The sequence below is a fragment of the Notolepis coatsorum genome, assembly GCF_963971535.1.
Source record: "Notolepis coatsorum genome assembly, chromosome: 5".
Classification (NCBI taxonomy): domain Eukaryota; kingdom Metazoa; phylum Chordata; class Actinopteri; order Aulopiformes; family Paralepididae; genus Notolepis; species Notolepis coatsorum.
In genome coordinates this window covers 6,386,779-6,399,762 of record NC_140169.1, presented here as the reverse complement: position 1 = coordinate 6,399,762, position 12,984 = coordinate 6,386,779, and the positions used below count along the sequence as shown (strand labels likewise).

Genomic DNA, 12,984 nt, shown 5'->3' with positions numbered 1-12,984 from the left:
TTTCAGCAAAGCCTAATAAAAGTGCAATAAACAAAACGGATACATTCACTGTGTGTTCTGCCTGTCATTTGTTGATGAAACAAAACTAACATCAACACAAGTGACCACCAAGAGCGGATAGTTTAGTCTAAAAAAAGATCGGTAGCATTGTTAGCTGCATGCTAACGTCAATGGAGTATGCCATTATAACAGTATAGCATTGTGGCTAGAAGCTAACGTTAGCTCACGCTAGTTAGCCAGCACCAAACTGATGATATCGGGAGCTATCAGTAGTTAGATAACATTAGAGACAACACTGTGTGTATTAAACAAAGGTGAATAGATGACTGGCCATTTTGTTTAATGCTTGTTAAGTTGAAAGAGGAGCTCTGAGCTAACAGGGTCTGAATCCTGATAGCTAATGTTAGCCAGCTGCTCATGCAATCGGTAATGCTAGCAGAATGAATGGATGTAAACTGTATTTAACATATTGCATAATGGGTACAATACAATACGGCTCAATACAAACAATTGTTAAGGGAATGCAGACTGTTGTAGCTTGGACTGGGGTCCTTATAACAATAACTTGACAACACATGGTAGCTGCAGCTATTTGGGACACAGCGACACGGAGCTGGGAGCTATGTCCCAAACACACACACACACCCACACACACAAACTCTGTTGTTACCGGAGGGCACGCGATGGTATCTACTGCGCATGGGCGTTTTCGCAACAACGGCTCTGTGCAGACTACACGGCTGTTGTCTGCGCGTTTTTTAGGGGTTCTCCAAAACGCAAACACAATTTAGCGTTTCAGCCGTATCCACAAAAAAACGCCAAAAAACGCATTTCTGTGTAATAGGGACATCAAACGTATTCAAAAACGTATAAAAACGAGCCACAAAAACACTAGTCTAACCATGGCCTAAGTTAGCCGTTAACTAAGCTAAGCTAACTGACGTTAGCCGCTAACCCTGGAAACGCTCACAGGGGAGTGATCCACGACACCAGTACCATTAGTGAGGAAAGGAGGGGTGGGGGGGGGGGGGTTGTTATATCATCATATTGGCGTGACTGTATCCATCAGGGTTAAATCAAGCATTTATAAGTGCTTTAGAGGAAATGTCTAAATATCGCAATATATATTGTGTATCGTGATGGAGCAAAAACATATCGTGATATCATTTAGAGGCCATATCGCCCAGCCCTAATAGCATGGCTGTAATTTAGTCTTATTACAGTTCTAAACGATTACTACAATGGCAACTCATGCAGTAGACAAGGCCTACTGGTTTGAGCACCACAGCAGTAACTTGCTTTCAAAACACAAAAACTTAAGAAAAAAACTTTGCACTTTCACAATATTACAATATATCCATCTAGATTTTGATGGAAAAGGAACCACCCAGGGACTCAATAAAAAAAACTCACGCCATCCAAACTATTTGTTTGTGATCTCACCACAGGCTTCTCCAGTAAAGCCAGAGTTTAAACACTGAGCTAATTGATTTAAGTTCTTGAAAATCCACTGCAACATTAAAGGAAAGGGTTGGCTCAGACCTCTTGCGTAATATGCAATTTCCAGTGACAGCTTCTGGGTTTTTCACATTAGACAAAAAACCGAACCCAGACAAAGAACCTTTGAAAGTCTTTGAGCAGCCAATGTACTTTCGCCGGTCCAGACACACTGTGATATTTGTAACGCTGTAATTCCTGACCCAAGAGTAGCCGACACAACCTCTCATGTCGTTAACAATTAATTGAAACATCACTCCAATTTACACTCTTTGAGAGAAATACATTTGAAAGCACGACACGTCTCAAAAAACGAAAAACGTACTTATTACGTACTTCTTTGTCGGAAAAGGGGGGGGGGGGGCACTCAACTACCTCTTCTACCCCCTTTCGTCTGTTTGTAATAAAAACATTGATATTCACAGCACTCCCAAAAGTATTTGCCGGTCCAACAACTACCATTAAAATTTAGCGACGGCAAACTTCTTGGTACAAGCTGTTAGAAGGGCGTTAATGTTGTTGGATCTGTTTTCCCAACACATTCCACTTTCCAATTGCAGGTGAATGTCAATAGAATAATATATTCTCTGCAGAGCTGCATTCTTAATTATTATTATTTTTGTTCTGTTTCTCTTCTGGTTATCGATTTGATGCTAACCCTACAACCTACTCTGAGGGATACACAGCTGTGGTAATAATCCAATAAGAATTCAGGCTCTTTCTGTGATGTTCGAAGGATGCAGGACATATCTGGTTTCCCTTTGATGTTTAATTGAAAGCAGACTCGCTGCTACACCAAAGAAATCTGTTTTGGTTCCATTGATTCAAGAGCTGCATGTATAGAAACGTAGTTATTGGATGGACCAGGGGTGTGATGGTAGTAATATAAGATACGATAAGATAATATATAAGATGGGACCAGGGGTGTAATGGTAGTGATATACATGTAATATAATATAAGATAAGATAATATAAGATGGGACCAGGGGTGTAATGGTAGTAATGTAATACGATAAGATAAACAATTATTAGAGATAAGACAATGTAAGATAATAGTCTGGGAAATGACTTTGTTGCAACAGTACATCATGTTCAAAGGATAAAAGAGATACAAATAAAAAAGATATAATGTGAAAAGCTAAGAAAATATGGAGTATATTGTGGCAGATCTCCCCTCCCACCCCGGACACCAGTGGAGGCTGCTGACCAAATTTTTAGGTGAAGCACAAATTATTATATTATATTATATATTAAATAATATTTTTAAAACATCCCCCACTGTGTGTCAGTGGTCAGTGGACACAGATGAAAACATATTAACATTAGGTGACAGCGGACCTGACCAGATGAAAACATATTAGGTGACAGCGCACCTGACCAGATGAAATCATATTAGGTGACAGCGCACCTGACCAGATGAAATCATATTAGGTGACAGCGCACCTGACCAGATCAAAACATATTAGGTGACAGCGCACCTGATCAGATCAAAACATTTTAGGTGACAGCGCACCTGACCAGATCAAAACATATTAGGTGAAGGTGACAAGGAAGCCACAGACTCATACCCCCCCGACACTCAACTAACCGCCTCGGACAGTCCTTCATACCAGTGGCCATCAGGCTCCACAACAGTGGGCAGCGACTGCTGCCAGACATCGACCTAGAACTAATAGGAACCCAAGTAGGACAATAACACTACCTTATGCATACTGCACCTTATGTGGATACTGTGATACTGTGAATAATGAATAATGTATATTTCAGTAAGTTAGATAGTAAATTATATTGACCTATTTGTTTACACTGCTTGTGTTGTTTTCACTACCTGTACCCCCCCCCCCTTCCCCCATGCTGCTATGATGCCTGAATTTCCCCAAGGGGATCAATAAAGGAATATCTTATCTTATCTTAAAAGGAAAGATGAAATTACCTACCTGGGTTCCATCCTATAGAGGGAAATCTTTCCTGTGACAAAATGGGATCCAATGTAATAAAACTAAGTCAACCAACGAACTAGATTCCTGTACCGGATCTCCTCTCTGGTAAACAAGAATACCTTGAAGACTCTAACAGGAGCACTCATTCAAGGGTACTACGACTATGCTTGCACCTCATGGTACCAAAGCACCTCAAAGGCACTAAAAACAAGATTACAAACATCACAAAACAAACTGGTCAGACTACTGCTTGACCTTACTCCTAAAACCCACCTCACCCCTGTCCACTTTGACAACCTAGGATGGCTTAGAGTAGACGACAGAGTACAGCAACTTGCAATGGGCCTACAGACTACAAAGGAACCCCCCTCAAACTGAACAGTGACATCTCCTTAGCAAATGATCTCAATTCCTTCTATGCGAGGTTTGAGGCTGTGAATAACAACACCAGCCTACAAACCACGGCAATGGGGGGGGGGGGGGGGGGTCTGCTGATGGAGACTCAGTGTTCAGGGTAACAGAGCATGAGGTGAGACGGATCTTTAAAAAAGTGAATATCAGGAAGGCAGCAGGACCGGACGGCATCCCCGGCCGCGTCCTAAAAGTCTGTGCCGACCAACTGGCCCCGGTATTCACTGACATCTTCAACCTGTCCTTGGAACAGGCTGTCATCCCCACCTGTCTGAAGAAGTTCACCATCATCCCTGTACCCAAAAAATCTACGCCCACTTGCCTCAACGACTACCGCCCTGTAGCCCTCACCTCCATAGCCATGAAGTGCTTTGAGAAGCTAGTGAAGGGCTACATCTGTTCCTCCCTCCCCATCAACCTGGACCCTATGCAATTTGCATATCGCCCCAACAGGTCCACGGAGGACGCCATAGCCCATGTGCTGCACACAGCAGCATCACATCTGGACAAGAGGCAGGGGAACTATGTGAGAATGCTGTTCATCGACTACAGCTCAGCATTCAATACCATAGTCCCCTCCAAACTCATAGCCAAGCTCAGGGACCTGGGCTTGAACTATGACCTGTGCCAGTGGGTCTTGGACTTCCTGACGGGCAGACCCCAGGTGGTAAGAGCCGGCAACTGCACCTCCTCATCCATCACGCTCAACATAGGGGCCCCCCAGGGCTGTGTTCTGAGCCCCCTCCTCTACTCCCTGTACACACATGACTGCGTAGCACAGCGGAACAACAACACCATCATCAAATTTGCTGATGACACAGTAGTGGTGGGCCTGATCTCTGCCAACGACGAAAGGGCCTACCTGGAAGAGGTAGAGAACCTGTCACAGTGGTGTCAGGAGAACTGCCTCTCCCTGAACGTCAGCAAAACAAAAGAGATGATTGTGGACTTCAGGAGGTCGGGGGTCAAGGACTACAGCCCCCTCAGCATCGACGGGGCACCGGTTGAGAGAGTGAACAGTTTCAAGTACCTCGGAGCCCACATATCCGAGGACTTGACATGGACCACACACATTGACAGTGTAGTGAAGAAGGCACGACAACGCCTCTACTTCCTCAGGCGCCTAAGGAAGTTCCAAGTCAGTCAGAAGATCCTTAGGAACTTCTACTCATGTACAATAGAGAGCATCCTGACCGGCAACATCACCTCCTGGTTTGGGAATAGCACTGCACAAGACCGTAGCAGACTACAAAGAGTGACACGTTCAGCCGAACACACAATTGGAGGGGGGCTTCCCACCCTCCAGAACATTTACTACAAGCGGTGCAAGGGGAAGGCTAAGAGAATTATTAAGGACTCGAGCCACCCGAACAACTGCCTCTTTGAACTGCTGCGGTCAGGCAAGCGATACCGGAGTCTTAAGGCGAGCACAGAAAGACTCAGAAGAAGCTTCTATCCCCAGGCCATCAGGCTGCTAAACGAACAATAATCGCTAAACGAACAATAATCACTATGCAACAACCATCAAATGCACACAGCACACACACCCACACGCACACACTCACTCAAACAAACAACACACTGCAGCACCCACTCTCCACACTTTAGATCACACAAACACACTTACACTTTATATTTATTGATAAAGGATTTGCACTACAACTCGTACACCTACTGTGAATTGTACCTAAATTGCACCTCGTCCCATTTCTCCATTTCTGCCTTGCACTATATAGTATTGTATATAGTATTGTATATTAGTACACTCGTCCCATTTCTCCATTTCTGCCTTGCACTATATAGTGTTGTATATAGTATTGTATATTAGTACACTGCACAGTATTGTATATTGTATGGTAACTACATCTATTCTGCATCGAACATTGTACATATGTCTAAACTGAACACTGTGACCTTTTTTTTACTTCTAATTTTACTATGTTTTTATTTCATACTTATCTTGTCTTGCACAGTCTCTGGAGCGCAACAGTAAGAAGCATTTTGTACAAAAGTATTCTGTACTTCTGTATGACAACTATTAAAGAAACTTGAAACTTGAACTTGGTCTACAAGATACACTACACCACTAAGATACCCATGTGCATGTCGAAATACTTCCCAAAGGTCAGCGAATACCACGACCACAACACCAGAGGGAGTTCCACAAATCATGTTCAACCCAGATAAAATAATTTAAAAGGTAAAAAAAAAAAAAACGTTTTTTTTTAATAAAAGAAAATAGTCATAACTTAGAAATTAGATTGCATAGGTCTATGAATCGATATCGCAATTCTGTTTCGATTAATTGCCCAGCCCTACAGTGTGTACAGTAAGTTAGCTTGGTGATTATCATTGTGATGTAGGCTAAGCTGCCTAGCTACTGTTAGCATACAAGCACTGTAGCCTACTTACTTTTTCATCCACAACGTTTTTTCTGATCCAGATGCATAAATCCACTTCTTCATGTTGCTCAGTTGCTGGTTTATACTTCGGTCCTAATGTTGGCGCAAAGTTTAATTTAGCCTGACTTGTTATAGCTGTACAGCTTACTAACTACTAAACAACAACTTTCTCATAGTCTCAACTTCCACATAGTCAAAATGGGTCCAGCTGCATGTCCGGAGGATAGGTTTAGCTCGGGCCAATCTCAAGTTTCTCAAGTTTCTTTATTAGTTGTCATACAGAAGTACAGATACTTTATACAAAATGCTTCTTTATGTTACATTTTGTATAAAAGTATTCTGTACTTCTGTATGACAACTAATAAAGAAACTTGAGAAACTTGAGATTGGCCCGAGCTAAACCTATCCTCCGGACATGCAGCTGGACCCATTTTGACTTTGCAATGCAGAAATCTCTGATTGGATTTGCAAGGCTGCCAATCATATTCAACCTCCGTGTATTGGATGTCAAGGGCTGTCAATCAATCAATCCTCCATTCAATGGCAAGAGTTTAACTGCACAGACCGTGCTTAGATGAAAGTTAATAGCCTATTTTGATTCGCTGTTATTTATTATTTATTTAACAATGGGTCACACCTGTGAAGTTTTCTTCACGAATAATTACTGCAGGCAATACTGCAGTGCAGCCTGCTCAGAGCTGTCAATTTTGGCCATTCACTGGAATTTTTTTTACAGATGAAAACATGTATAATAATAAAAAAATAATAATAATAATTAAAAAAAATATATATATATAGTTTTTTTTTTTTTTTTTTTTTTAATATATAGGTATATGTAAATTAATAATAATTATGAATTATGAGTGAATTTGTGTTTCACGTGTTGTCATAGAGAAACCTCCACTGCCGGACACAGCCTCTTCACTCTGCTCCCCTCGGGGAGAAGGCTGAGGATCCCAATGGCCGTGAAAGCTCGTCACAGACTGAGCTTCTTCCCCTCAGCCGCCAGGCTGATCAATGCCTCAGGTCCCCCCCCCACCCCCCCCTCCGCCCCCAAGTGACACTGGCACAATGACACTGACTGCACTGCACTAGTCTTTACTGGAACTCTGCACTTTACACTTACACAACAACACCAACACAGACAGAGGACAAAAAACAGTGCAGTGGAGGATTAATAATTAAATATATATATATATATATTATATATATATATATTTAAATTATTATATATTATATATATATATATATATATATATATATATATATATATATATATATATATATATATATATATATATATGTATATATATATATATATATATATATATATATATATATATATATATATATATATATATATATATATATATATATATATATATATATATATATATATATATATATATAAATATATATATATATATATATAATATATATATATATATATATATATATATATATATTTAAATTATTAATCCTCCACTGCACTGTTTTTTGTCCTGTGTCTGTGTTGGTGTTGTTGTTACTGTGAAAAAAGAAATGAAAAAATGCATACACTGTAATGCTGCAACAATTACCAATGTGTTTTTACACAAATGGCTTAATAAAGGAATCTGAATCTGAATCTGAATGGATATGTGAAGGATGGGAGATACTTTTGCCACGGAAGGAGTAGAGTCAATTAGGTAGCTGATTAGTACTGATAGAAACACACCTGCACATCATTAGTTCACCCACATCTCACGTGCACACACCCAGACCCACACACTACAAAACCACTCGGTAATGAGGAGTAAGTTGAGCGGAGGTGAGGGTTGGAGTTGTGGTTATTAAGAGAGAGAGAGAGAGAGAGAGAGAGAGAGAGAGAGAGAGAGAGAGAGAGAGAGAGAGAGAGAGAGAGAGAGAGAGAGAGAGAGAGATGTATTCGGAGTTGTGAAGGTGAGAGGTAGTGAGAGGAGAGGTGAAGGCGAGTAGGTGTTCTTTGTGTACTGGACACTGGACTGGTTGCAAAACCCCCTGTGTACTGACCCTGGACCAGACGACTACCCTGAGTATTGAACAATCCCTTTTTCTGTCTGCGAGCCTGTTTTGGGTTTTTGACCCTCAGAGTGTATCACGACCATTCTTTTGCTTTTCCCACTGGATTCTGCCTTTAACCATTTCACTGCCGCACTACCAAATGGTTAACCCTTTCACTGCGACAATACACAGAAGGTTAACCCTTTCACTGCCACACAACAGCAGGCGAACCCTTTCACCGCGACACTACAGAAGGTTACCGTTGGTAGTGTGATAGTAAAGGGTTAACCTTCTGTAGTGTGGCAGTGAACGGGTTCATTCAATCAATACTTGTATTGATTGATATTGCTCTTGTGTGGACATTTGAATTTGTATGTACTTGAACCGTGGCGAGTCTGTACCCCACCAGGCTTGTCAATATATATATATATATTAAGGCTGGGACTTTATCGCGTTCATTTCGATTAATTAACTACAGACAAAATTAAACGTAAAGCCCCCCCCCCCTCATTTTATCGCACATAATTCAGTACTGTATTTACAAAACCTTCTGTTTAATCATCTGCTCTTTAGTCATTTGCTTAGATTTTTTGTATATGTGATCTCAAGAAGGTGCTGAATGAGCTCAATGGCTGGTAAATTTTAGCACCATCAAAGATATCTTATTTTGATATTCTCCTTTGGTTCATTACAATTTACTCAAGCCTAATAACAGACACAATACTTCTGACACTGGGAATACATACAGATCCATAAATGTCCCTAGATACCAAGAACATGCAAATGGATCTTGTAGAAGTGGAGCAATCTTCCATTTACTTAGGTATGGATATTTAGGCGGATTTTCTGAAAATAGGGATTAACAGGAATCATACACAAACAAATAAACACATGCACAGCCTATGTACAAAATTGTTTACAGGGGAGGAGTAGGGGGGGGGGGGGTGAAAGTATGTGTGTGTGTGTGTGTGTGTGTGTGTGTGTGTGTGTGTGTGTGTGTGTGTGTGTGTGTGCACATGTGTATGCAAACAGATGTGTGTGTCTAGATGCGAGTATGAAGATGAATGCATGCTTGTATGTTGTGTGTGAGAGGGTGTATGTAAGTGTGAAACTGGGGTATCAGCAAGAGCAGGAGGGATCTACTAAGAGCGTGTTGAGTATTCTCTTGAAGGCAGTCAGTCAAGTAAGAGCTGTACGTTTAAGGGTGTCTTGAATAGCGTTCCAGTCATAAGCTGCTGCAAAGTGAAAGTTTTTCGGCCGAAGGTGGTCATGGATCTTGGGATGTTTAGTTTGATGAGTTCGCTTGATATTGTGCCGTAAGTGTTATGAGAAAGGTGGAGCAAGGAGGAAAGATAAGGTGGGGTCTTGCCCAGGATTGTCTTGTAAATGGAGTGGAACCAATGTTGGAGTAGGCGGGTGTGGAGGGAGGGCCAGTCAACCAGTTTGTAAAGGTCACAGTCATGTGTATTAAAGGGTGCATTGGTGGCAAAGCGAGTGGCAGAATGCTGAAGAGTGTCCAGTTTGTGTAGAGCCATCTTTGAAGCCATTTTATAGATGACATCATCACCATAGTCCAGGATGGGCAGGACAGTCATCTTTACAAGGGCCAGGAGACTTAGGAGATATACATATTTCAACTGTCATTGAAAACTGTGCTTTGACACAAATACTGATGTCATAATTAGGGGTGTAATGCTACACAAAAACGTACGGTTATATCTATAACCATAGGTATATGAGTATAGTGACGCTCTGCGTCTACTGGAATACATCCCTGTATCAGTACTAGCACTGAATAAATCTCCACATGCACCTTTACACACCTATTCGCCTGGCCACACCCCCATCCGCTCCTCTACATAAGCAGGGGTGTGGCCATACTAACAGCTCCTTCCCAAGTCTTTCACCACAAAGGCAAGACCACGGGGTCCTCAGTGAGTCCGACGCAGAGCGTCACTACACTCATATAACTATGATTATAGATATAACCGTACGTTATAGTATTGTATAGCTCCGCTCTGCGTCTACTGGAATACAGGAGCTGAGCAGAGCGGAAGCTCGACAAATGTACCCGCTGAGGGCCCCCACAACCATCAGAACCGGGGAGGACCCGAGCCCCCCGGACCCCCCTAGTGGAGGACGGGAGGGAATCGGATCCGACTGTGCGAAGAGGAGTTTAGCAACTCAAACGCACAGGGTGAGCAGACCGTGGTACTTACCTTCCACAGAAGAACCACGATTACACAAACGCGCAACCCACATGCCACTAGGGAACGGACGGGAAGAATAAAACCCCCGTCACAACCCCTAACATCATGGGGTCAAGGGTAAAACCCCAACCCCATGGCAAGGCCGTAGCAGTGAAGCGCAAAGGAGGACCCAGACCCAGGAAGGGACTGGACCCCCCGGAAAAGGGGGCCTGGAGAGGCCAACGACGCCGCAGCATCGAGACCCCACCAGGCAGTCACTAGTGACACCACCCCCCACATCGCCAGCGTATTCGGACAGGGCCCATCCAAGAGCAGGCCCTTCCCCCCAACAGCATGCCACCCGAAGCACTCAAGAGGCTACACCCACAGCGGGACCAGGCAGCGCACCGTGGAGACAACCCTCAAAGAAGTTGATCCCTCAATCCAGGCAACAGGCCACTCGACCTGAGCCTGGAGCACTGCGGACTAGACAGGCGCCAAAGGGGTCTGCTGAAACAGCACCCCAGCGGAAAGGGCGTACGCTGGTATGCCATGCACCATGTCGCAGCCTCCACAAATAAAAACCTGACCCTCGAGAGGGGCAGAGGCAGAGAAGGCTGACATGATTGGCAGACGTCATGAAAGGTGCGGGGGCACACTCACAGGCAGATGGGGCCAAGCCCGGCCTACCCCGAGAGTCGACTCCGCTACCAACACACCAGGAAACCAACCACCACCTTGGTTCTAACATGAGGCGGTTGGTCATATAACCCCCCAAGAAAAAACTCCAAAACACAACTGCGGGTATACACTGGCTATACAGCAGTACAAGTGTTTCAGTTTTCAAGAAGGGGTTAACCCAGGCCAACAGGTTGATGAAAACAAATTCGGACCTGGGCCCGGCGGACCGGGACGTACACAGGGATGCCTGAGGAGTTCTACAAGAACCATCTCAACAGCCCCCTCCCAGCCCCGCCAAGCAGGAGAAGAGAGGGGCAAAAAAGAATGGAGAAGGACCAGGTTCCTTTAGCACAGCGCAAGGTACAACACAATATGGACCAAGCAACAGTGAGGGATAACACGCAGTAACATAACCACGAACACCTCCATAACATCAAACCCTGCAACGCCCGGGTCGACCCGGCATTTTCCCCCCGAAAAAGCACAAGTCCCTCAGGGTACCAGAACAGCAGATCTGTGCCCTGGCGGACAACGGGTTAACTGACCTGGTCCAGCGTGACGAGAACCAGTCCCGTGCCCTAATCACGGCGGCATCCCGATTCCCAGGAGGGGGGTAGGTACGCGTGCCGATCCAAAACATCACAGAGGGCGCCACCCAGATGGTCAGAACACAAGGCACAGCGCCCGGTGGCCCACCCCAAGGGCGTGAGACCCCTCTACCAATGCTTGATCTATTCCGTTATCATCCCCCAGATATGAACGAGAATTCATCGAGACAAGCCTAGTACACTCGATGAGGAAGAGACAAACTCCATCCCAGTTGCCCCATAAAAAACGCAGTTTCAAATGATGAGCAACCAAGGCGCGCAAGCCCATGCGTGGTTCCTATCAGAAGCACCCAGGGCCAGCACTATGTACACGTCGAGACCCAAAACATATCAATGGTAATTCTAACAAGAACCCAGATATCGTTCCTCCAAGCCGTCTGGGAGAATGACAAGAAGCCGCTTTTCTTACAGAAAAAAATACGGACATGGGTCCCATATGACGCGGCTGAGGGAAAACATCACCCCGTCAACCTGCTCCATAATAGAGGGGACGGGGAACCCCCAGAGAGACTTCCCACATGAGCAACAAATTGAAAAGTTTATGTAACATTGAGCCACGTGACCAAAAGCTCAAGACACACATATACAGAGCGCAGCAGAACTCTTGAGTTCCTATGCACCGCAACACCAACTTGATAACAATAGAGGTCCACATATGGAGCCTGTAAAGAACTCACGGAAGTCGCCAACCAATAGAAACACGCCCAGTGACATACTCTATGGCGGGAGGAATCCCATGACTCAACCGACCAAAAGGCGAGGAGTCAGGGAACTCCCTACCTCCCCCCCCCCCCTCTCCCTACCCCGTGCCGTGCTGACCAATCAGTGCGGCAGGGAACCTGAAGGATAGAAGGCCCAACCCCCTGACCAATCAGAAAAGAGGGAAGGAGGGGTTTATCAGTTCACCCCCTCATGACCCCACACCCCGGATACGATAGAAAACAAGCCATTAGCAGCGATACCTATGTAGCCAGCATGCTAAATGGAGAAGCGTATATCCTACCAGGATAAGCTAACCCAACGCACGCTAGTCACAGACGACAACTTGTCTGCGAATAGGGTTTATAAACAAGGCCGAAGGCTTATGTGTGAACACGACACCTGTGTTTTATGTTTCAAGAAAAAAACACAGAAGGTTGAGAGAGGGTCTATACGACCTTGGTACAAGCTATACACACGAGCACTTCTGTAGGCTAACACTCTGTGGACTCAATGCCATTGTTACCAATGTAAC

The 12,984-nt window shown here is 44.1% G+C and overlaps 1 protein-coding gene across 1 annotated transcript in view; it reads left to right on the top strand.

Annotated features, from left to right (window-relative positions):
• dpp10 (dipeptidyl peptidase like 10) overlaps positions 1-12,984 on the top strand; it is a gene marked incomplete at its 3' end in the record, with an annotated part of 1,190,700 nt that overhangs the window by 89,856 nt on the left and 1,087,860 nt on the right. The window lies entirely within an intron of this gene.